Consider the following 24,399-nt stretch of genomic DNA (forward strand, 5'->3'; position numbering starts at 1 on the left):
AGTGACAGAAGCCCAAAATGTACACCTTTCCATCACCACCCACAAGGTGGGAAAAAAGAGCTATGAAGAGCACAGGCTCATTGGCAAGTACTAACAGCACCTCCTCAGCTATGCAGAAAAAGAAGAGCTGACTTCAGAGCTTGCTGTTGCCTAAGAGAAGAATTTGGCCTGAGATCTGGAAGACTCACATTGGACCTCTACCAGAATCAGTACTTGATAAAGGTATCCATCCACTCCTCCAGCTCTTTTTTTAGAGGATCGCTGAATTTTGAATGAATAAAACCAAAGTCAGTGCTTGGCCATCAATATGTCACACATACACACAGACACACACACATCTATGAGTATTTCAAATGTGAGCACTCTGATGAATTTGTTTCATACTCCTGAGAAATCTGCAGTGAAAAATGGCATCCGTGCTACTCATTTGTACTGCCAATGTCCATTATAGAAAGAACAGACAAGTAAAATGTTAGTATAAGAAAATGTCGGTGGAATTCAAAGGAAGTCACATTCAAATTTAAATCTCTTTGGATGAAACCTTGCTTGTTCTATTTAGGATCAAATCGTATCATGCACTTTTTTCCTATTTAGAGTTATTCATTTTGCATTTGGAACGGGACTCAGACGTGTAAGGCACTTCACCAAGAAGCACTCCCTAGGGCATAGAGTTGGCGTGAGGACTTCCAGTCTATATCCCTTTCTTTTGACTGCAAAACCAATCTCCTTTTCAAACAGGGCTGAAGCTAACCTGCCCAGTACCTCTGCATAATTCAAAACAACTGGGAACAGGCAACAGCTCTCATGTCTAAGAGAAGGAAGAGGAGACCTCTGTCCCTCCCAGTGTGACACTGAGTATTACCTGTGCAGTGATTTCTGCCCTATAGCCCCAATTCTACCATGTTCATTACTCTGAGGTGGGCTCTCCTTGCCCAGGGGAGTCACTGCTGAAGTTGTTTGTGGGAACGTGACTGAATACAAGGAGAGAGAAAAATGACAAACCAAATCCCTGACCAAGTGTGTACACCTTGACAGGTAGCCCACTGCCTGAGGTATCCTCCAAGGCATGCAAGGTAGATTAGTCCCTGAGGGGCTGGTGCCTGCAGGAGGCTGCCATGACAGCCCACCTGTGTCCCACTCACACCAGTGATGTCACCTAAGTCAAAGGGCACGTTGTACTAAGGCAGAGGTGTCTGCTGTGCTGTCACACATCCAGTTTTCCTCATGGGACAAGAACTTTCAGCTGCGGTCATGGAGCAGCTTTCTATGTCTTTGGCATCACTAAGCACAGTGGATGGCAGAGGCTGATATGCCAGGATCAGGTCCTAAGAGATACCAAGTAAAGAAGAGTTTATGTCTACCTTGTTTTTCTTCCTTCTCTAGCAGTCAAAAAACCCAACTGCTCACACACAGAACACACTCGCAGCCTAAAGCTGAGAGTTTAACCATTTTATAGTGATATCTGAATGGATTTGATCTGGTTTCCCCCTTCCCCCCTCAGTGTTGCTTCACCTGCAGATACACAGCAATGCATTACAGAAGTTAATGGAATCGTTACCACTCAGTTTTGACAAATAATTATATAGAAATCAAATACATACAACTGCAGTGTATTAGGTGCTCAGCCCAGAACTAATTAAAATCCTAAGGGGAATAGGAGGGACAGTGCTAAACTTAATTTGCCAGCAGTGTTTGAAGAAAAGAAATTAAAGCAAAGACTAAAATACTAACTTCAGCCAAATGTAATGAAATCATGCAGGGCAAGTATGTATGATGGAAACATAACCTGGTCTATTCTCTTTGAGGAAAGAATATCAGGTCAGTGGCTTGCCCAGTAACAACATCCTGAAATAATTCTCTGAACCTTAAAGATGATTCAATTTACTTTGAAGAGGCAGTTCCAGGATTAATACAATGGGACTACTGGAGAGTGACACCGCGGGAGGGATGGTGGCGGCAACTGTATCAAGGCACGAAAAGAATATGGGCAGGAAGCCCAAAGAGGATAAGCCATTTCCAAGACAAAAATTTCCAGTCTAAAACTTCCTCTCCTAATTCTTGTGGTTTTTAAAAAGTACTGCAAGAAGGGAATGAGGTTTAAAAACAATAAGAGTGCACTACGGTTACTATGGTATTTTCAAAGGTAGAAAACTATATAGTCAAAAATCTTTTATTTTCTGCTACAAATTAGCAACCTCAGGGGGATAAAAAACCCATCCAGTTCAAACCTGAGACAATAGGTTAACACATCTCCCTAAAAGTACACCACGTCTAAGCAGGAAGATCCAGACTGGAAGCAGATCTGTGGATCTATGGAGAAATCTACTCAGACTTCTGAACCTTCGAGGAAGCCAGGAATGTCAGTTACTCTGAGACATTTATGCACAAGAGGACATAGTTCAAGGACATCATTCAAGGGAAGCACTGTGCAAAATAATTGGTTTTCTATGTCTGCTATAATACAGAGAAAAGAGGTCACCCCAAATTTGTTACTTGAGATGTAAATTCCAAGTTCCTGTCTCTGCATATATAAAGAATTAAAATTGTGCAGCACAAAACTAGAATAGAGTTCCCTGTAATTGCACTACTGGGCTGCAGATAGGATTGGGGAGGATGAATTCTGGGATCTTAGTACATGACTATTTCAATATATTACAAAATGTGCTTCGTACCAAATGAAGGAGGGGACAAGTCCTATGGTTTTCCAGTCATAAAGAGATTTTTTTGTCTGTCAGAAACCAAACTTGTGCTGTGTCAAAAGTGTTAAGGGGATGGAAAAAAACCCCTCATAAGCCATGTGTGTTTATCAGTATAAACACATTCTCTTTCCTCCCTAAAAATTAATTAAAAGATATTTTAAGTTATAATGGAAAGAGGATACACATGTACCTGATGAGAAGAGGAAAACTTTCTCCTACAGCAGGGTTTATTTGCAGTGGTATCACAACAGCAGAACTCCATAAACCAGAGCAAGAAGTGTAAAGACTAATTTTGCAAAGATGAGCCTGACCTGCAGTTCTAAGTGATCCAGATGCAGTTAGTTAGAATTTTGGCTTTCTGTGAGACACTGCAGGGGATACAGCAAGTGATATGTAGGCTGTCCCCTCCTGCTGGGTATCCACCTGTGCACTACAGGCTACAGATTACAAGGATGTTTCCTTGTAGAGCAGAACTCAGTGGAGAACTCCCAGGAAACACATCTTCCAGTATTCAGGTGATGGGTGACAGAACCATCAGATGGTGGAATGACATGATTCCTCATGTACTGATGCAGACATCACACAACCTGAGCCTGGTAGAGCTTGTGGCTGGGTGACAGTTTCCTTGAAAGTGTGTACATCTGCTGAAATCTGTGCCTTTTTTTTTTTTTCTTTAAATAAAACTCAGTTGTCACTGTAAGAACAACATGTTCAAATAACAATCCTCAAAATCATACAGTGATATTGCAGCACAGACATACTTAGATATTTTTAGCTTGTTTTAATACTGTGAGATCAAAAAATAGGAAAACTTCCAAGTGGTACAGACATGTACCCTGATGAAATAAAACTCTTAAAGCCCCTAAGCTCTGAGTAAATTTGGGTCTCATCCTTAAAAATGTAACTTTTTTATATTTGAGCTAAAATAAATCTATGCTTAACAGAAGTTGGAACTGTATCTAAACACCGGATCTGGACATCTTCCAACAGAAATATTGAGAAAGAAGAAGAAATTTAACAGATACGAAAAGAGACATAAACCAAATGTCTGCCTGTCTAAACTTCACTATCATTATACAGTTCTCCACTGCTGACTCACACCTATGATTCAGTATTGCTCATTGTTAGTTGTTTTTTCCAGATAATATCTACAAGTAGATATTAATACATAAGAAACAGTAAAATGAATATAGTAGGATGTTAATGAAGATTCTTGGAGATGAAAATTTCATTCAAAAGTCAAATTTCATACTCAAAGAAAACATCAACTGCAAAAAAATGCTTTCTCCTCTTTTTTTCCCAATGAATTGAAGAGACACACTAGAAAGAGAACGGCTGGAATGTTTAACGTGCATGTTCATCAAATTTCCTCTACCTTTTCTTTTTGAAGATTAACTCAAGTTCCATTCTAGTAAAATGAACCAAACTGTATGAGCACCATTAGTTTAAAATCCTGGAAGACAACAATGAAGAGATTTCAAATGACTCATGGATTACTTAACCAGTGAAACAAAAAGAAAGTCTTTGAAAAAAAGTACAAAAGATCTGCTGGTTTAGATCATTGGCAAGTTGATGAAAAAAAAGATTCATTGAGATGCACGTTACAGAATCAGGGAAGAGTGGATCTGTGCATAAAACTCACTGGACTGCTTCCCACTTAATTTTCTCCAGACTGTATTGCAAATGTTGTCTTCTCGCCTTCCCCTCCTTTCTGTTGACAGAACAGTCCAGGATTTACAGCATGAACTTTAAAATGCAGGAAAAATTATTTTAGTTTCTTGCTCTATCACAGACTTATATCTAACAGTAGGATTTCCTTTGTGCTCTAGTCCCTTACCTGAAAAATAGAGACAACACTGTTTACCATACCTCAAATACCTGTAAAGAGCACAAGCCCTGTGAGGAGTGGCTGAGGGAACTGGGGTTGTTTAGCCTGGAGGAGGCTCAGGGGAGACCTCATCACTCTCTACAACTGCCTGAAAGGAGGTTGTAGCCAGATGGGCATCGGTCCCTTCTCCCAGGCAATCAGCAGTAGGACAAGAGGGAACAGTCTTAAGCTCTGCCAGGGGAGGTTTAGGTTGACATTAGGAAGAAATTCTTTACAGAGAGAGTGATCAGACATTGGAAAGGGCTGCCCAGGGAGGTGGTGGATTCACCATCTCTGGGAGTGTTTAAGAAGAGACTGGATGTGGCACAGACTGCCATGGTCTAGTTGACAAAGTGGTATTGGGTCATAGGCTCGACTTGATGATCTCAGAGGTCTTTTCCAATCTGGTTGATTCTGTGATTCTGTAGGACAGCAGAGCAGTGAAAACCTGGTTGATGTAGGATCTAAAACAGATACATCAGAAGTTTCACCAACAAATGCCAGGACAAACCTACTGAAAGGAAAGTAACCAGAGGAATATCATTAAAGAAGTTGAACACTAACATATCTTTTTCACTTGAACAGCATAGAAGACTTCAAGGGCTCTTACATGTCCAATGTGCAAATTGCAGAGACTTTGGTTAGCCTCATAAATCCTATCAAACAGCAACAAAAAACCTCCAAACCCCCAAAGCCTTTCTTCAGAGTACAAACACATTGTAACATTGGATTCCAATACTTGACTCATATATTGAGGAATTCATGCAGATGAAAGCTTCTTCAAAGGCTGTAGAAGAGTAGGGCTCCCAGCAATCCAATTAACACCCAGCAATCCAATTAACAGATTACTCATCAGCTATCAGCTTTGCTGGAGTACTTTCTGGAAATACCTCTCTCCACACTCCAGAAAAGTTGAGCCTTTTGGAAGTTACACATTTTTCCTCTCAAAAACAGAAATATAGAAATGCTTCTTCCTTAATCCACTTTTACACTAAAGAATCAATGGCGTAGGCAAGAGGTAACAAAGAAAAAGTTTAGTAACTTCACATTTAGTCAATACAGACTTTACCTTCTTTTTCCAAAAGCACCACAAAGGTGAACGTGTCATGTTTTCACTAACAATCCATTATTGATAACATAAGTTGATCACACCTCTGATAGCATATATACTTTTAAGAGCTGTGGATAATCATAACAGCCTTTTTAGCTGAAGTGACCCACTCTGTAATGCTCTGATGTGTACAGGACATGGTGCAACTTTGCACTTCTACAGTTATCAAGACTCCTTGCAATTTTTACAGTTATTAATATTCATTTATATTTAATTATAAAATGCTGACCTAAAAAATTCCACATGAACAAAACCAAATGAAACCAAAAAACTGCATTTATATTGAGTGAGAACTCTAGGAGGATCATAAACATCACAAATACTGGAACCAGACTTTTGTTCAATGCATTAAACATATCCAATTCAACTGGCCACACTGAGAGGGAAAACCAGTCCTCTGTAGCCAATAATAAAAGTAAGGATTACCATGCCAGGTGACTTTAGGGAGTCAGATCCTTCCTCAGGAACCATGGTTCCTAACTTCCCAGTGACAAACTAAGGCACAACCTTGTTTTGCAATGCAGTTAAACCTCAGAGTAGACAAATGCTGTGTGACACTACATGTTGGCTTTTGCCTTGATGGACTGACACCACATGGTACCCAGCCTGACTGGGCCCCACGTTGGCAGGCCAGGCTGCAGTTTTCTACCCTGATGTTGAAATTACATTTGAATAAAGAGATTTGATGCCCACGTTTTCCAGGAATTATCCTGTCTCAGAGCTGTCTGGACCTAACACTTCCTAACGTACAGGAACTATTCATTTTTTCTTATGAGACAACATGGAAGGTGATAAACAGAGCTCTTTGTACAGAAGGGGGTGTTACTTGATGCAGATACTTGAATTATATAATATATACCTACGTAGTGTATCATTGTTTCCCTTATTATATCTTCTGTCCTGCATTAATCGGGTACTGTATTTGGTTAATTACTTAATCGGTACAATACACACACACACTCCTAAAGTCCAACAGTTAGCAGCATTGTGTCTTTAGTATCTACTACATATCTTTCAGTGCTGTATTTAAACACTCCTACATAGTCTCACTGTACACAATCACAGTTATCTTTTTCAGTCCTTCATTTGTCCTTCAATATACCACAAACATCCTGCTCATTAGCCTATAATCACTCTGCTTATCAGTTACATTTCCAAGCTCCTCATTACTTTCCTGCACAGCTCCAGTAATTAGCCTTCATATTCTACAGGCCCACAAAACATCACATTAGCTTCTATTAGCTGCAGCCACCACCTTTTCTCTCAGGAACTGTTACTTTAGGTTAGACACCTATTCTGAAGCTCCTGCCTTGGTGCATTAATTCCACCACCAACACACAGCACTTGCTGACAGTACATCTTGGAAGGCACAGCCTGTAGCCATGCTTGCAGTACACAGATACTTGTGATGAATCCATTCAGCCATGAAACAAGCAGTGTCACAGTGACAAAGCAGACAAGACACCGCCAGGAAGACAGGGCTATGTCTTACTTTTGCAAAAAGTAAAAGCTTTGGGTTATTTCTTCCTTCTTAGCTTTGCAGCCACAGCAGGGCTCAGGCAGGGGGTGGAGCACGGTGCCCTTGAGGGGCAAGGGGGCACCTGAAGGTGCCCACGGGCAACTCAAAAATTCCCCACATCATTCTACCCCAGCTGTTTGCTCATGGTAAAAACATTATGGAAATTATGCACATTCAAATTAATGGTTTTGAAGTCTTGCTTTTAATCTGGATCATTTCACTAATCCTGTTTACAACCCCTTCCCACAAACAGTCGTAGTGAGCTACATGAAGGAGTAGAAAACAAGAATGAAATTGTGGGAAATAGGGAAAGATCAATTTCTTACCACTATTCCTTCATTGAATTCAACATACTGTGTAACCAACAGTTAGTATGCAAGCATTTATCCCAAGAAACAGTCCTGTGTAGGTTTAGTTTCACCAGCTGCAAGTCCAGCACTGCATTAGTAGTCTCAGCAAGGAATGGAGTGTATCACGGAGCATTTAAGGTGCTTGCTACTGAGAGACTGCTCTGGTGTATTAGAAACATAAATAAAAGACACCGAGAGCTCAGTGCTGCTAAAATGATTAATATTAATGGGGGATGGTGGTGTACCATAAATAGGACAGCTAGATTAGAGCAGGAGAAGAATTTTACCATTAGGTATATATTTAAATTAATACTTCACTTCCTACATAAGGAAAATGTTTTTGGTTTTGTGGGTTTTTTTCAGAAAATATATAATTTAGGGAAAAGGAAAAAGAAACAAAAGCCTTTGTTGCTAAAATGCAACTTTCAAAAATTAGGCTTACTAACTATATTGCCAGAAATGGAAACATCCGTCTTTCGCTTCCAGTATGATTCCTCTTTCATGTGCTGTGAGTGGAAATAAGTAGTTACAAAGGAAAATATCTCATCTCACATATTTGTGTTCTTTGGGGAAAGGACATGGTTTAAGAACTTTTTCTTGAGGTTTGCAAGGAACATTAAAATTCTTTACCATGGAAAAATGCTAGGTATTTCCCATAGCCCATGCTTTTTATTTAAACCACTAAACAGAGCTGAAATATTTCTGAGACAACTTCATTCTCAGTCAGGCGGCTCCTTGGAAGGCAAGGAGCATGTTGGGATGTATGAGAGAATTTGGCCTTGTGCTTTCTGACCAGAAAATTTTCTTGTAATCACTGGATAGAACTGGTTGGAATGAGAACATTCACAAAATTAAAAAATAACTGATAATAATTTAATTGTATGTGCACATTCACATGCAATTATCTGTTCCTCTAGCAATGGGCTCTGCCAGCTATAACAGTCTGCTACTCACTCTTCAGTAAGCAGAACTCTTCTTTAACTCCATTTGTAGAACTTTCAGCTTTTGCTGCTGAAATGCTGACCTCCATTTTATGATTGCTGTGGGGAAGGTGAAAGGGGGAATGAACTATATGGCCAAGTTGTAGCACTCTATAAAAAGGTAAACGAAGTCAATGTTTTGTCAGTACTTTGACTGTGGTATTCTGCACCTGAAGCCAAACACTTGGCAGAACCAAGGGAGTAACTGGACATTTTATAAAGCATAAAAATCCTAAACAATAAGTAAATGCAGATAAATAGACTCTGGAAGGTATCAGGCCTTATGCTGAGTGTATTAGAGGCCCACGGTTTTCTGTTTTAAGTTTTCTGGCGTGCTTTTCCAAAACTGCAAGTACACATCAGGGATGGAGGCTGGGCAGTGCTCAGAGGCAGCTCAAGTTCATCCAGGATATCAGTTCCATGTCCCCCTACGTCAAAAGAATGATTATTTCAAGTTATTACCATTACATCAGGAAAAAAACCTTTACAAGGATTTTAAAGCATTGTTTTGAGTTCCTGTCCTGCAACAGAAGTTCACAGTCCATGTCAAAAACATCTGCCTCACCCACGTCTGCCCATGAATGAGGTTGCCATGATGTGTCTGAATCATGAAAACGTTCAGATGGTGAAATAAGATCAGGTTTTCATAACAGCCTCTAAATCACTGCACGTCTGTGCTGCCTGAGCTGGCAGTGTGAGGAACACAGTGGGAAGCCTGCAGGTAGGGATGGAAGGAGGCACACGGGAGGGTGCTGCAGCAACCAGGGCCACTGGGGAATTCAGATGCTCACAACCACTTCAGCAGGATTTGTTGCTGTTACTTGCTAATGACCCCAGCTGTAATCTCCTAATAGCCTTCTACAGTTGCTGAAGGGTTTTTTGGGGGGATTTATTTTGTTTAGAGCTTTCAGCAGCCCAGATCCCCTTGCAGTCGTTCTCCTGTAACTGCAGTGACACCTGTGGAGGGCTGAGCCCATCAGCTGTAGTTTGGCCTGCTGTTGAACTTGGCAAGCCAGCAGCACATAAAGCCCCAGCAGATGTTTCTGCTTTAATAGCAGCTCTTTCAAACCCTTGGCCAGACATAAATCCAAAATAGATCCAGAAAAGAGACAAACAGTGCCACCATCATGGCTCTTAAAATTAGGAGGCAGAACTAGCCTTTTCTGCAGGACCCTGAGAGACCATTAGCAGCAGAAGGTGCCGCGAAGTGTTGCCATAAATTATGCTGACATGATTATGAGGGCCAGCCACAGCAAATGCAGTGCATTTTGCACTGTGTTGCAGTTTGCCAGGAAACAGAATCCTAAGACAAATACACGCATTTACATAGGAGTTTCCAAACTGAGAAGATTGTGCTTCATAGCAACAAATACAGGAAGCAGCCAATTTTATGGCCATTAACATCTTCATGTGGATCTGGGGTGCTTCCACGCCCCATTAGTGAACATTCCAAAAATAAAAGAGTAAGGCAATGATCCTTGGTAGAAGGGATTTTCTGAATACATGCCTTGCTGGATCTGTTTTGTAAAAAGAAAGCTGCACTAAGAGTGTGTTCACAGCTGCCACTGTGCTTTATAGAAGAGAGGGTTGATATATACCAGGGTGACGTGCTAATACATCCATTCACTTGATGATGACTAACTGCCCTTAACAGAAGCTTGGTCCACTATAAATTATGGGCATGTAATTTCAAATGCATGTGAAAACAACCCTCACAGAATAAGAATAGTTCTCTACATTCAAAATAACTCAAAGCACTCAAGGAGCTGAAAACTTCAATCATATTATTGTCTGACACTAAAGGAGACTAGGAAGAGAAAAAAGTGACCCAGTGTCTAAAAAGAAGTTCTTTTTGTAGGAATGAAGGTTATTGCATGCTCTCCTGCTTCCCCTATCATCTACTGTTCAAGCTCAGATAGGGCTGCCAGTAGCAGATGCAGCTCTGCAGATCTGGGGCTGCTGGGGTGTCTGGGCTCTCTCACTGAGGCTGGGACTGCAGAGGATGAACTCCTTTGCAGGAGCCTTGTGACAGTGGAAGGACACCAAGTGAAGAGCTGCAGATGGAGGTCAACTGACTTCACAGCTTTCAAGATGATGAGAAAGAGATCCATGGGATGATGGCAGCAAGTCTGTAGATGGTACAAAACTGTGACAAGTGGCTGATACATCAGCAATATATCTTGTGCAGATGCAGGCAAACAGGAATCTCATGAAGCTCAACAAAGGGAGGTGGAAAAGTCCTACACCTGGGGAGGAATAACACTGCTCCAGTACATGCTGGAGGCCAGCAGGCTGAAAAGCAGCTTGGCAGAAAAGGCCCTGGGAGTCGTGCTGGGCATCAAGTTGAACCTAAGACAACAAAGTGCCCTTGCAGCAAAGGCAGCCAACAGTCTTGGGGCTGCATCAGGAAGAGCACTTCCAGCAGGCCAAGGGAGGTGATCGTTCCCACTCAGCACTGCTGAGACACAGCTGCAGTAATGTGGCCCCTTGGAATGAGAGGCACTGACATACTGGATAACAGCCAGCAAAGAGCCACTGAGATGATTAGAAACTGGAACATCGATCAGCAAGGGCAAGGCTGAGCGAGCTGGGACTGGTCAGCCTGGAGAAGAGAAGACTCAGGGGAGACCTTCTCAATGTGCATAAATAACGGACGTGAAGGAGTATGTAGATGGAGCCAGACTCTCCTTGGCAGTGCTCAGTGACAAGAGGCAATGGACACAAAGTGAAATACACTGAACTCCATTTGAACATAGGAAAAAAAAATTTTTACCATGTGGGTGGCTGAACAGCTGAACAGTGCCCAGGGAACTTGGGGTATCTCCATCCTTAGAGATACTCTGTGCTTTGAGCAAGGGGGCTGGATTCAACAATGTCAAAGAGTTCGCTTCCAAACTCAATCAATTTGTGATTCTGCAGTTACTGAAAATTGCGTTATGTGATTTGCCTTTGTTGAAGACACTGGGTAACAAAAATAACTTTCTGTAGGGAAAAAAAGGAACTTAGCCGCACATTTTCTAGGAAATCCACACCTTCACATACAGTTCTTGACCATACTAAAACCAAAAGCTTTGTCACTTTGTTTTGTCCAAGTTCTGCGTAACTGAGCTCTGCCTGAAATGTGCTTGTGCCAAAGAAGTTCCTAACTGCCAGCAGCGTTGTTTAAGCCTACAAAAAAACCTTCACGTTTAATGACAAGCAAAGTACTTAAGACATAAGGCCTGAACAATCTTTGGATATTAAGTCTGAAATTATAATAGCTGTATCCCAAACTCTACATTTGTAGTCTGAAAAAGTGGCACAAAAGCATTTTATCTACATTTCTTTTTTGAAGTCATATAACTAAGTTTTATTCTACTGCCCAAAGCAGTCAAGCTTAAATGAAAAGACAAAAAAAAAAAAACAAAACAAAACAAAAAAAAAAAAAAAAAAAAAAAAAAAAAGAGTTTTTGTCCACTGAAACCTTTTTTTCCTGTTTTTCTGCTGCTGTTGATTCCCCTCTAAACCATCCGGTAAACCTTTTGGCATATGCAGTCAAGCCTCAGGTTCATAGGGAAAGTTCAGCACAACACCACTACTCTAATAACAGATGTACAGATCCCAAATTCTAGCCACCAGTCCCACCAGGCATATTTTATTAAGTACCTTTTATACATGATTCAGAAAACAGTTTGATCTTACCCCAGTAAATTGAAAACCAACATGCCAATGTTTGGGAAGAGACTAAGATACACTTGCTGTTCTTACTTCCAAATTATGTCCACTCCAGAGCAGTATTTTTCAAAGAACTCCAAACTCCAGCTATCACTGGAGAAAGCCAGAGTAAGGCAGTCAGGAGGAGTCACTTGATGCAGTGCCTCCTGCCCCACATTTGTCAGAAAACCCATGGAAAACCACAGCCTGAAATCTGCCCTCCTTTCTCATAAAATCATAGAATCATTTATGTTAGAAGAGATCTCTAAGATCATCAAATACAACCATTAACCCAGCACTGGCAAATTCACCACATAAGATAAAGTTACATATAAATAACAGCAAAATCACATGTAAATGTATCTTGTGTACAGACTGGATCAGACTGGATCTCCAGGTATGAACTGACTTATTTTCTTTTTAGAGACAAACTCTCATAAGATTATGAAATGATGACCAAATGCAAAAGCTCCACTATGTATCTAAGGACACATATAATACACTGACAGTTGAATGCATCTGAAGTCCTTTATCAGGTAGGCACTTTATATTTTCTCTAATTTTTAATATCCTGTGCAAATAAAAATGAGATATTTGAGTCATAGTTTTGTTGTTCCTATGCATTTACTTAGTAGGTAAAGGGAAATCTTTCTTCCAGAGCCATCTGTCTAACTTTAGACTGTGTCCTACTATTAAAGTGGGAGACCGGCTCTATTTAACATTACCATTGATTAACCTGTCTGTCACAACTAACCCAGTAGAACAAATGTCACAGAAGATTTAATGAAATGAAACACAGTGGTAACACAGGGCAGGCTAAAAAATGCTAAAAACTTTCAGCATATAGACAGAGGAAAGTGACCTAACTTCTGAGCGTGTTATTTGCCAAATGCATCATGAGTGAAGCTTGCAGACTGACATAAAAGAGTACTCAATAATTCAAATAAAAAATTCTTTAATGGTTGTAAATGATCATACTTCAGTTATCTATACTAAAACATGATAATTCTTAAATTAAATCATTTGCTTATTTAAGTTACTTTAATATGTATTGTTCAGAACACTTTGGCATAATGGGTTTATTTCGATTTCTAATTTTCAGAAGTTTTAAACTGCAGAAAAGGTTCTCCCACAGGAAGCAACCATATTTCCAGGCCATATATAATGGTTCATTATTAACTACTAGTCTAAGGATACCAAAATGGACATCATGCACATATATTTTCCAAGATACTTTTTTGTCATGTTATGATCTCTTTCCTTTATTAAGAATTTGCCAGTAAAACTGATTGATAGGTAGTCTTATTGTACCAGGAGGACGTGTCATTCAACTCTTTGACCTTGTCTTCACACTAACAGTGAAGTGTCTTTGAAATCTGTTTACTTCAGAATTTACAGGAGCACTAAAGACAGGATGTCAGCACGTCTCAGGTTTGAAAAGATCTAATAATAGTAAATGAGTTTGGACAGTAGGGTCATCTATTATGTACTTTCAGAGAGACAAATTTCATTCTTCCACCTCGTCATTAAAGACAAGTAAAACCATTTTTAAACCATGTTTTATACTTAAACTTTTTTTTTTTTTTTTCTTAACTGGGGAACATTCTTTATGTTTTGAGGCCAAGACAGACCACATGACATGAAATCAAGAAAATAACTTTACTGTCAAATAAAGGACTTGACTCAACAGATGCAAAACACTTTCCAGAAGCAGTTACAGAACCTAAAAAGCTTACTCTTACCTCTTGCTGGGCAAGCTTTAGAAGCAGACTCCATGACTCAAAGCTGGTTTACTCTTTCATCATTATGTGCAATGTATTTGCCCCTCATTTTGTCACAAACATGAAGTCTGCCTTCCTGCACTTGAGATTCACAAAAATGTGATAGCTAGATTTAAGGAGGGTGATGAAGGAAGGAAATATTATCCAGTGGTAATACTTTCCTTTCTTCCTTCTTTAGGATTATTACATTTAAAAGTTACATATGGCAATAATTTCCTTTTGTGTTTGCTAAAGACCCTTTGCATTGCTGCACAACTGTCTCAGAAGGAAAAGTGATCTTTTGTTTCAACTCTTCCCAATATAATTGCACTCTCCTTATTTATCTGCTCACAAATCTATCTATTCTACAGCACGAGATTAGTAAGAATAATACAAAATATGATAATCAGATGACCCATCAAACCCCACCGAATTTGTCCTCCAATATCATACCGTGTCTCCAGGAACTGACTAATCCAGCATAACAAGGAACAGTCACGTCACATCTATATTTGCATTGGACACATATGGACTATTGAGCAGCTATGTGTGGGCAGCATTTTGATTAGCACTTAAAGTTTATAATTATTTTTTGTTATAGTTTTTGGATCTGTCTCAGATTGTCCTGACATTTTGCATATTTTACATAGATAAATAGAAGTGTACTCAACACAACTGAGTTTCAGATACTTCAAATTTCCCAAAGTATTACAAAAGGTCAGAGAAACTTCTGGGTTTGTCTCAATAAAGCATTAAAATAGAACAAAGTTGATACCTGTTGCCTCTAAGACACTGAAGGAAGTAAAAATTAAGGATATTACCATATGATCAAAGAAAGCTGTAAAGAATTATAAGAAGAAGTAAAATAAGAAGTAGCTTTTAGTCACTTATCCCATTAAGAATGGAAATTATAAGTAAGGGATATTAGCTGATGGATTGATAAGAAATTTCAAGTGATTCCAAACCATTAAGTTATTCACACTGACATTCAAAATGTAATTACTTTCAAACAACACAATGGACTTGGATTAATGTAAAAATACAAAATCCATGAGTCATATGTACTTATTATTATGAGGTTTTGATCTTTTATTATTTCAGTTCTGTGGCTTTACTAAATCACAACAACAATAATAAGCAACACCACATTCGGACTAACATCTTTACACACTTACTGTCAAGTACACAAAGAAAGGATAGAAAAACATTTATGTTATTTTCAATGGAATATCTTAAAGAAAATACAGCTTGGGTTACTTTAGGTAGATTTTTCAGGCCTTAGTTTTATGCTTTGCAGTGGTCTCTTCAAATCTTTAGGTACAGGTTTGGTGAACAAATATGTTCCATTTTTCAGTAAATGTGTCAAATGGCACAGAAGATTGTAGGAAGGAATTAGTTCTGCTGTTCCTCAATCCCTTGAGCACCAGATACGCAAAAGCAGAGGTACAATAAAACAAGAAGACAGCAGCATCCTTCCTATCTTGAAGCTATAGGGAATAAGCAGTACCCTGAGGCATACAATATCTAGAGATGTATGTGATTTCATCACTCTAAGACCTAAGGTCCTGGGGAGGGAAACATGATCTGTTATCCTCTGCTCCCCACCTCATCTCTACTTGTTACTTCCCTCAAGACTCTCCCCCACTGCTTGAAAGTATCTGAGCAGGAAAGCAGAATTTGCCTTTGGAGATGGCTGACCTTTAGTAACTCCATTTCAAATTATTATCATAGCACTAATTACACATACAATCTTTCTTTTATACCTATCTCTGCTTTGCCTTCCCCATTAGAACACTGTTTTTTTCTTCTTTTTCTTCCCATTCCATTCTTATCTTTTGGCAGTGATTACACAGGACTCAGTGTGTAGCAGCAGCAAGGGGAGGGAAATGCATTAGTCCTTATTTTGAAAACTGAACATGCTAGGCACAGATTTCATCTAAATTACAGGTACAGCACGACTAACAGTACTGGTAGCAACGTCAGACATCCTCGGCACACAGACGAGAAGGACTATTTGTATTTGCTTTGGAAGTTTCCTGTTATGTTCTCTTTTAGCATATAAGGGCCTTGGTGTCCCATCTCAGACACCAGATGGGACACCAGAGACACCAAATTCCTTAAATATCAGGTATGCTGTCTGCAGGTAACTGATTCCAAAAATTTTGGATAAGTGGTCAGAATATTTCAAATATCGCTATACTTTACACTTCCAGTTGAAAACAACACACCTGCAGTGTAATTCCACAGCTCAGCTGTGAAGCACTGGCCCGTGGGCTCGCCACCCTTACCACCCTGTTTCCATTACAGTAGAGAAAAGGTGAAACTCAGAACAGTGAGACACATTGCATTTTCTGAAAATGGAAAACATTTTGCAAAGGTGTATACAGGAAAGGAAGAGATGCTAAGAGGCAGAGAAGAGTCCATCCTTTAAGACCCCAATAAAAAGTCACCTACCTAAATAAATCACTTGGAATCAAGCTCTGTGCTTTCTATGTATATGAACACTAAATTCATCTCAGTACAGCAGTATAATACAGAATGTTGTATTAAATTATTCAGACAGATTACTCCATTGCTTGCAAATTATTAACAATAGTTGCCTCAGAATATTTGTGAAGTGATCCAAGTGATCTGTATCTTGTTAGGTATAAAGTAACATGTTTCCTTATGCCCTGTCAGAGCTCAGGTAAGTTTAATTTTGTTGATCAACTTGCGAGTTGTAGAATCAGACAAGAGTCCTTAGAGCTTGTGATTATAAATTCCAACTACCATCCTCAAGAATTCTGTAATGCATAGTTAAATGTATTGATTTGGCAAATCCTGACACATGCTGAAGTCTATTTGTAGAAAATGAACACAAGACGTGTCTAGACAGGATTGAAATAAATTAGTTCTCAAATATGAGCTAATATTCGCAGAAAACAATATTCTGTTGCTTGACTCAAGCAGAACAAGACATTCAATTATCCATGTGGGCTTTTATGCCCTGTCCCAGCATAAGTTTTTGCTCCTCAACCTGCTGCCGTACGCTTCCTGTCTGAAACCAAACTCAACTGCAACCTCAAACACACTCAAATACAGAGACGACTTCCAAGGGAAAATAAACAGCCACAACCACTCCTCAGAGTTGCATCCTCACTGATTCCATGATGTACTGTCATCAGTTAATCCTCATTTTGGGAGGAATGCTACCATATTGTCCATCAAATCACACCATCCACAGAACAAAACAATGACAGGCCCTACCTCAGAACAAAAACCTGCAGACAGATGCAGAGCACCAGTGCTGGGTCCAGTCTGCTCCTAGAGAACACTTGGTTTAGAAAAACAGTGATATGAAAAATGGAATTGTGTCTACATGCCATAAAGTACACGGTAACAACTACTAGCAGGGTTGATTCTGTTTAAACACCACACTGTGAATCCCAAATACACCTAGGAGCTTGGTAGAACTTAAGAAGACAAGTTCTACTGGCAGCAGCCCTTCTCAGTCATGGAAGTTTATCACAGGAGCCAGAGCTCCTGGTCAATTTGTGTTCCAGAGGAAAGCCACTTGCTCATCCAGAGACGATGAAATATTCCAGCATTATCCTTCCATTTCTCTGTCAGGTACCACTATCCCTGCAGATGCAGAATACTTTCTAACTTAACAATTCATTGTCTAAAAAGTGCTTCAAAATGTAAAGGTCATTTTCCTATTGTCATCCACTACAGAGAAACACTTATAAATACACTATTTCATCCTGAAATCTGCTTATCCAAGTGGTTAAGAATCATTTCAACTGCGAACATGTTCCCATCCAAAGCAAAAGTTATTTCCAAAATCAAAAATCACCATTTCTCTTCCCCAGCAACTTGAGTCCATCTCAACAGAAGTGGGCAGTGGGAGCAGTTCAAGAGGTTTTTTAGTTCACCTGATGAACCACTTGCAGCAGAGCTTTCTACCCTTTAACGAGGTCTCTCAATTAATCTTTGTGCACTGCATAGGCATTCAATAATGCATACTCTTTTGCCTAAGTACTCCCCAAGCACACTGCTCCTCTCTCTGGAACTAATAGTGACTGAACAGAAGTATAAGAGGTAATTTGACTAAATAGAACTGTAAAACACAAGTGATGTTTGCTGCACTTACCAGAGATGCAGAACTGTCACTGTACCTGTCCCAACAAACCTAATCACAGAACAAGCCCTTCTTCAGCTGACCTGCACTTGTGCCTCTTTGGCAATGTTCTGCCACTTGAAAACATCCCATATTCAATCTTAACCTTTGAATTACTCTATCTCATGTGTTTTGGAATACTCCAGCATTCATAAAAATTTGATTTCACTACGGAAAATTACAAATGCCATGCATCAGAACCACAAACATTTCTTAGCTCCTCTTCTTCACATATGTTTGGAGAGTGTTTATGTTTGTCTGAAAATGTTTTCAAGTGGAAATGGCTGTGCCATGTAAAAGTCACATATATATCAGCCTCTAGCTGAGGTCCTGCAGGTACTGCCACACACGATGCTCACATCCCTCCAGTAACTAGCTATTTTTTTTTTTTAAATGGATCTTAAGCTCAACAACAAAGGCATCTGATTTCAGTGTTCTACCTTTATAACAGAGATGACATCCATGTACAAGATCAAATTCATTTACAACTTGGCCCATGGCAGGGGGGTTGGAACTGGATGCTCTTTAAGGTCCCTTTCAGCACAAGCCATTCTATGATTCTGTGAACTTTGCCTGGGGATCCAGGAGAGTTAGCAGAGCTGTTTTCTGTATTTGGCAGCATAAAACCATGAGGTAATGCTGCAATTCTGAACAAACAAGCCTGGTAGAAATTGTTTGTTCGTCCAGATCTAAAAGACGTAGGGTATTTCAGGGAACAAAGAGAACTGAAAATGCATTAGGGCAGAAATGTGAACATAATGCAAAGCACAAAAAAGCTAAACAAACCTTCTTGATTTGAGCATAAATCACAATAAGCAGTCAAGATTCCAATTTCCTGTCAGTGTCTAAAAATATTCTTTTTTCTGTATACAACTGCTGTAAAAATAACTTTCTTCTCAGCAAAAGTGTTTCAGTCCTCAATCCCTCCATTGCTGAACTGTGAATCTAAACACATTTCCAGCACACAAGTAATTCACGATGACAGAAGAGCCTCACAGGATCAAAAACGTGTTTTCTCCATGAAAAATGAAACATCCTGGGGGCAGGCAGAACAGCTGCCAACTGCTGGGTTACTGGTGAACTGCTCAGCTCCAGAGAGGACTCTTTCAGGTGTCCCATCCACCTCAAACACTCCAGAGTGCCCTGCCTGCTCTGCCACACCCATCTCCACCCTGGCAAAGGCAGTTACAGGGATGCAAGAAAATGAAGCCTTTGCCTCTCTGAAATTCCCATAAGATCCTGCTGTAGGTTATTTCTCCCTGTGATGAAGATGCCACTCCAGTTTTCAGTGTGAGTTTATACAGCACATCTGCAGCAATGAAGCAAATTTTGCTTTATGGTACAAACTGCTAGTGAAGTTAGTAACAAACCCTAATGCCATGTAGGCCAATGGGCTGGTGCAGTCTATTAACATTCTTAATGTGCTTTCCAAATTAACACTTTCAGGAGGTCACAGTAGTAATCAGGGTAAGTCTGACACTTTCAAAAAAGCCAAAATAGTAGCAATATATTTTACTTACCATCAAGGTGTCAGAGCAGATAGAAGTGTTTATTTGAGATATGGTCATAAAAGAATTTACCACACACCCAAAAGGATAAGAACACCTTATTTTAACCTATTGCAGCTATATTAAATAATTATGAATCAGTATACCAGTATTGATCTACCTATTTTAAGAAACTTTCTTATCACTTATAGTTCATTTCCATCATTGCCAAGGTAGGTGAATTATACCTCTGTTATCTCTAGCAGATGTTTGTTCATATATTTATTAACCTCCAGTAATGAACATTTTAAAGTTTTCTCAGGCAAATAATCCAAATGGTGTAACACCATAAAATTTTCCCTAATTTCTAACTTGTGTTTTCTCTGCTGACATGTAAGCCTGCTATTCATCATCTTGCACTAAGCATTTGGAGACTGTATCCTCTTTGCTGGTATTTCTTAATATATTTGATGACTGTTAACACATTGCCCATTGACTGCTACTCTCTAAAATAAAATTCTTCTGGTCTTTGTCACAGGTCACATGTTGGACCCTCCTTCATTCCTGACGCTCTTTAGGCTCGTTCCTGTCTGATGCCCTACAAAGCCCAATTGACCAGAGACACCTTATTTGTATCTTTTGCATGTAAATTCAGATATACATATATTCCAGTGTGAGGTTTGGCTCTTCTGCATCGCAAAGACAAGACCAAAGTTCAGTTTGTGGGTAATTTTAAAATTCAAGTTTTATTTTTGTAAAATTTTCACTTAATTGGTACCTGTGAAGCTGTCAATTCCTGATGAAGTGCAACACTTTACACTTAAACCTCCTAATTTATCTCCTTTATTTTTCCAATCATTTCCTCAGTTTGCCAAGATCATTCCGAATTCCAGTTTTCTTTTCCAACAATGCTGAGAAACCTTTCAGACTCCAAGACATATATACATTTAATATATACACTGCCTAGTCCATCAGCCAGATCACTAACAAAATTTGATTGACCCCGAACACACAGTTCTCTAGAGAATCTCATTCAGTTCATTTCTGTTTTCCCACTGAAACATTACTGACTCTGTGAGAACGTCTTTACACCAGCTCTCCACCTCCTCTGTAGCAGCTTCATTTGATTATCAACCCCTAGATGCTGGTTTGTTTTTCCAGGAAAGCTGTCAAAATCTTTGGACAAACATAAAGAACTGGATACTCCAAAATTACTTCATGGAAAATGACTGACTAAAGCAATAAAATGTACATGCCTTTTACTGAACTCCCATCATGATAATCCCATCATCCTACATGCCAGATTTCCCTTGACTTCAATGCTCAGCATTGGAATATTAACAATTCACATCACAATTCTGTCATTGTACTTACAAGAGAGATGTAGCATACAGCAGGAGATTATTTACTGTAGTCCTTTGCATGCTACCCACACGAAGAAAAATTAAAAACTACATCAACTGTGGAGAAAATATGTTTTCTAGACACAAACTCAAGTAGGCCTCGTGACTAGAACTATTTTTGATGGAGAAATCTGATAGTGGATTTTAGAGTTGTCACTTGTAACAAGTATAATCCTCTGTAATGCGAGCTCAGGAGATTTCAGATTCGGGACTGCAGAGGAATCCAGCTCTATACGCATGACAGCCTTGTACTTCTGGCCAAAAAAACTGTATTGTTGGACATTCAGAAGCCAATTTTGAATATGATCAGGACATATTAGAGGATCTACATGTGCTAAACTTCCACTGTTCACATTCCAAATCCATAAGTTCTCTTGTGCTGACTATTCAGAAGAATTATTCACAATAATTTGTCTATATATCAACGCATGTAGGACAAATAAAAGAAGAAATAACAAGACATTCAGAAAAAAAATTGGGAGCAGCTGTAGTTTATACTAAAACTAAACAGAACAACCTCATTTGAAGACAGACCTGAAGAGTGGAATCTGCATAGCTTGGGAAACAATGAGTTGCAGAGGATTTTGGCAGACCAAATATAACAATGCCAGCCAGTACAGCATTCCAACTGTTTAACAAAAGCAAACAGCCTCCAATATTGACATATTTAGGTTTCATTAAATCCAAAATACCAAAGCTTCTCCATATTTAAAGCAGAGGTTTTTTATTCTGCATTGAAAAGGCATCTTCTCTCACTTTACTGGGAGAGAACTTCCCAGGTTTCCACCGTGCCACCAGCATATGCTCAAACTAGAAAGTTTAATTAATTCTAAATACTACTTCAGCTTATATCTTCTGTACATCTGGGTGAGGGGTGGGGTATTTATCTCACAACTAAAGGGAAAGGAAGGACTTTCTCACATGACACGACGGAAATTTAAAAGTGATTTCTAAGAAGGTACTTCATAGTGCAAATAAAGGAAAAGGCAACATTCTCATTTTTCCTCCCTAACTCTTTAAGGGAGTGTCTGTGATGATGCAAACCTAAAACATGTCTGAACAACACTATTGCATTATATTTGATAATGTTCCACCATACCCAAAAATTCTAAATTAACAGAAAGTATTAACAGGAAGCAAATTTAATATGTGAGAGAAGAAAATACTTTTGTAGTGGATCTCATGCTAATCTTCTCACATGACAGAACAATGCACAGGGCAACACTTTTTGGCACAGTTTTAAGCTCTTGACCACCCTTGATAATTCAGCTTCCCCACACACCAGAGGATGCATTCTGCTTGATCTATAAAGTGCAAGACAAGTCTTAGATCCACATGTTTTATCTGACTCCCTAAGGAAACAAAACTTAAGACAATCATTTTTCTTCCCTTCCAGTTCCTTTCCCCATACAAAATGGCTTTTGGACCCAGATTTCAGAGGAAGAGAGACCTCAGAAATCTAGAATTTCCAACTCTTTTACAAATAGCAAGCTGGATAAAGAATACAGACCCAATGGGCATCTCCACTGGGAGAAAGGCAAACAGCAAAGGCCACTGGGGGTCTGGCAGGGAGCTTACCATGAACCACAACCAGCACTGCCTCTTGTCCTTCCAAGTAGCATGTGGAGATGACCATGGGGTATTACAGGAGTCAAAGAGAAAGGTCAGGGGAATGTAGCAAGGAAGTTCATTATTACAGTACATAGAAGGTAAAAAACCCACAAAGTGTTCTGTGATTCTACCACCAGAGTTACTTCCATATGAATATGGTGTAAATGTCTATACATTGCAGAGGTTTACTACATTATAAAGTAGAATGCTTTAAGATAAGGGGACAAACTTCCACGGACTGTCTGTGCCGTGAGTGGGGTTATCTGATGTCCCACTGGTACACAGCAGTCTATAATCACAAATAGAAGCTGAGTGTTCCCTACTTATTTGTTTATGATTTCCTTCTTAATAAGTATTCACAAAAATAGCTATAGCAAAATCCGGAAATAATCAGTTCACCTGTGGTTATTCATTGCTTTCAAAGAGTAGTTATTTCACCTAATACTAAAAATACCCTCTTAAAGCAAAACACCAATGCACTTTGTTACTGATTAAGTGCCACTTGTAATCCCGTGAGAGAAAAACAAAACAACAAGAAACAAAAATTTAAGAAAAATTTCTAAAAGATTATTTTTTATAAAAAATTTTTTTTAATCCAGTCCAGGATATCACAGTATGATGGGTCTTCAGTACATGCAACTATTCAGTACATGCTTCCATTTACTAAACTCCCTTAGGTTAGTTCAGTGTTACATCACATATCCATCTAAGTGGTTCTTCTTGATCAAATCTCACAGCAGAGTGGTCTACATTTTTATTTTGGAAATTGGTTCAACTTATCCATAAGTGCTTAAATTACTGAGATCGCATAATTTCCTTTAACTAACATTTCATAATCTTTCTCACCTTACAATGATGCCCTCCACAGCCAGGCAGGAAACCACTTTCTTGTCATAAGAAAGTTTTGAGACCCCATAAATTGCTGTGGTTTGAAAATGAAATAAGACTTTTAAAGTTTTTCTCAAAACAAACAAACAAACAAAAATACACAACACCCAAAACCAAACAAAAACCACACACACACACACAAAATAAAACCAACAACACAAAAACTACCCCAAAACAACAACAACAAAAAAAGAAAAGGAACAATATCCCAGGACAAAAGAAAAAAGGTAAAAAAGTTTTATGTGAAGATACCCACTAGTCCTGTGGGTATCTCTGTTCAATTACTTGATCCTATGCTCCCTACAGGACCACTTTGCTTTTTCTGCGATAGGCATTTGCTTGTCTATACGTGTCTCCCTCTCCCTTCAGCATAGAATTTCCAGTCATAAACTAGAAATGCTTGCAAAAGGATTTTTGGTGAAACCAGTACAGTGCTGTAAAAAGCTTTATTTCCGTAAATGTAAATGTATATTCTAATAAAAAGGCCATCAGCCACTTTCAGACTGACCCTCATTTTATGCTCTTACTGAAAGCTGGTGAAAGCAGAGAACCAAGAAGAGAGTACACACACTTTATCCCAGAGTGACTGTTGGCATAGTACAAGTAAAGTCATATGGGAAAAACATCTCTGTGTAAGCATGTAACTCAGTATTTTGTTTCAAACCTACTCAAAGCAACTGACTGATAGTAAGGAAACAAATATGGTTTTAGTTCAATTACTAAAATATTTAAGTTTTAATATAGTGCTTTTTAACTCATTTATTTATTGTTAGCTTCCAAACCTGTAAAATCTTTATTTATGAGCTTTTTTATTTTAATCACCCTAGCCATCTGCAGCACATCTGTTACTTGCTAGTATTCAGTAATTAACT

General features: G+C 39.1%; 1 protein-coding gene across 6 annotated transcripts in view; it reads right to left on the minus strand.

Moving 5' to 3' along the window:
- The window catches only part of SORCS2 (sortilin related VPS10 domain containing receptor 2), a 545,954-nt gene that overhangs the window by 238,717 nt on the left and 282,838 nt on the right, over positions 1–24,399 (minus strand). The window lies entirely within an intron of this gene.

Source organism: Myiozetetes cayanensis, unplaced genomic scaffold, assembly GCF_022539395.1.
Source record: "Myiozetetes cayanensis isolate MyiCay16 unplaced genomic scaffold, myiCay2020 scf7, whole genome shotgun sequence".
In the NCBI taxonomy this organism is placed as follows: domain Eukaryota; kingdom Metazoa; phylum Chordata; class Aves; order Passeriformes; family Tyrannidae; genus Myiozetetes; species Myiozetetes cayanensis.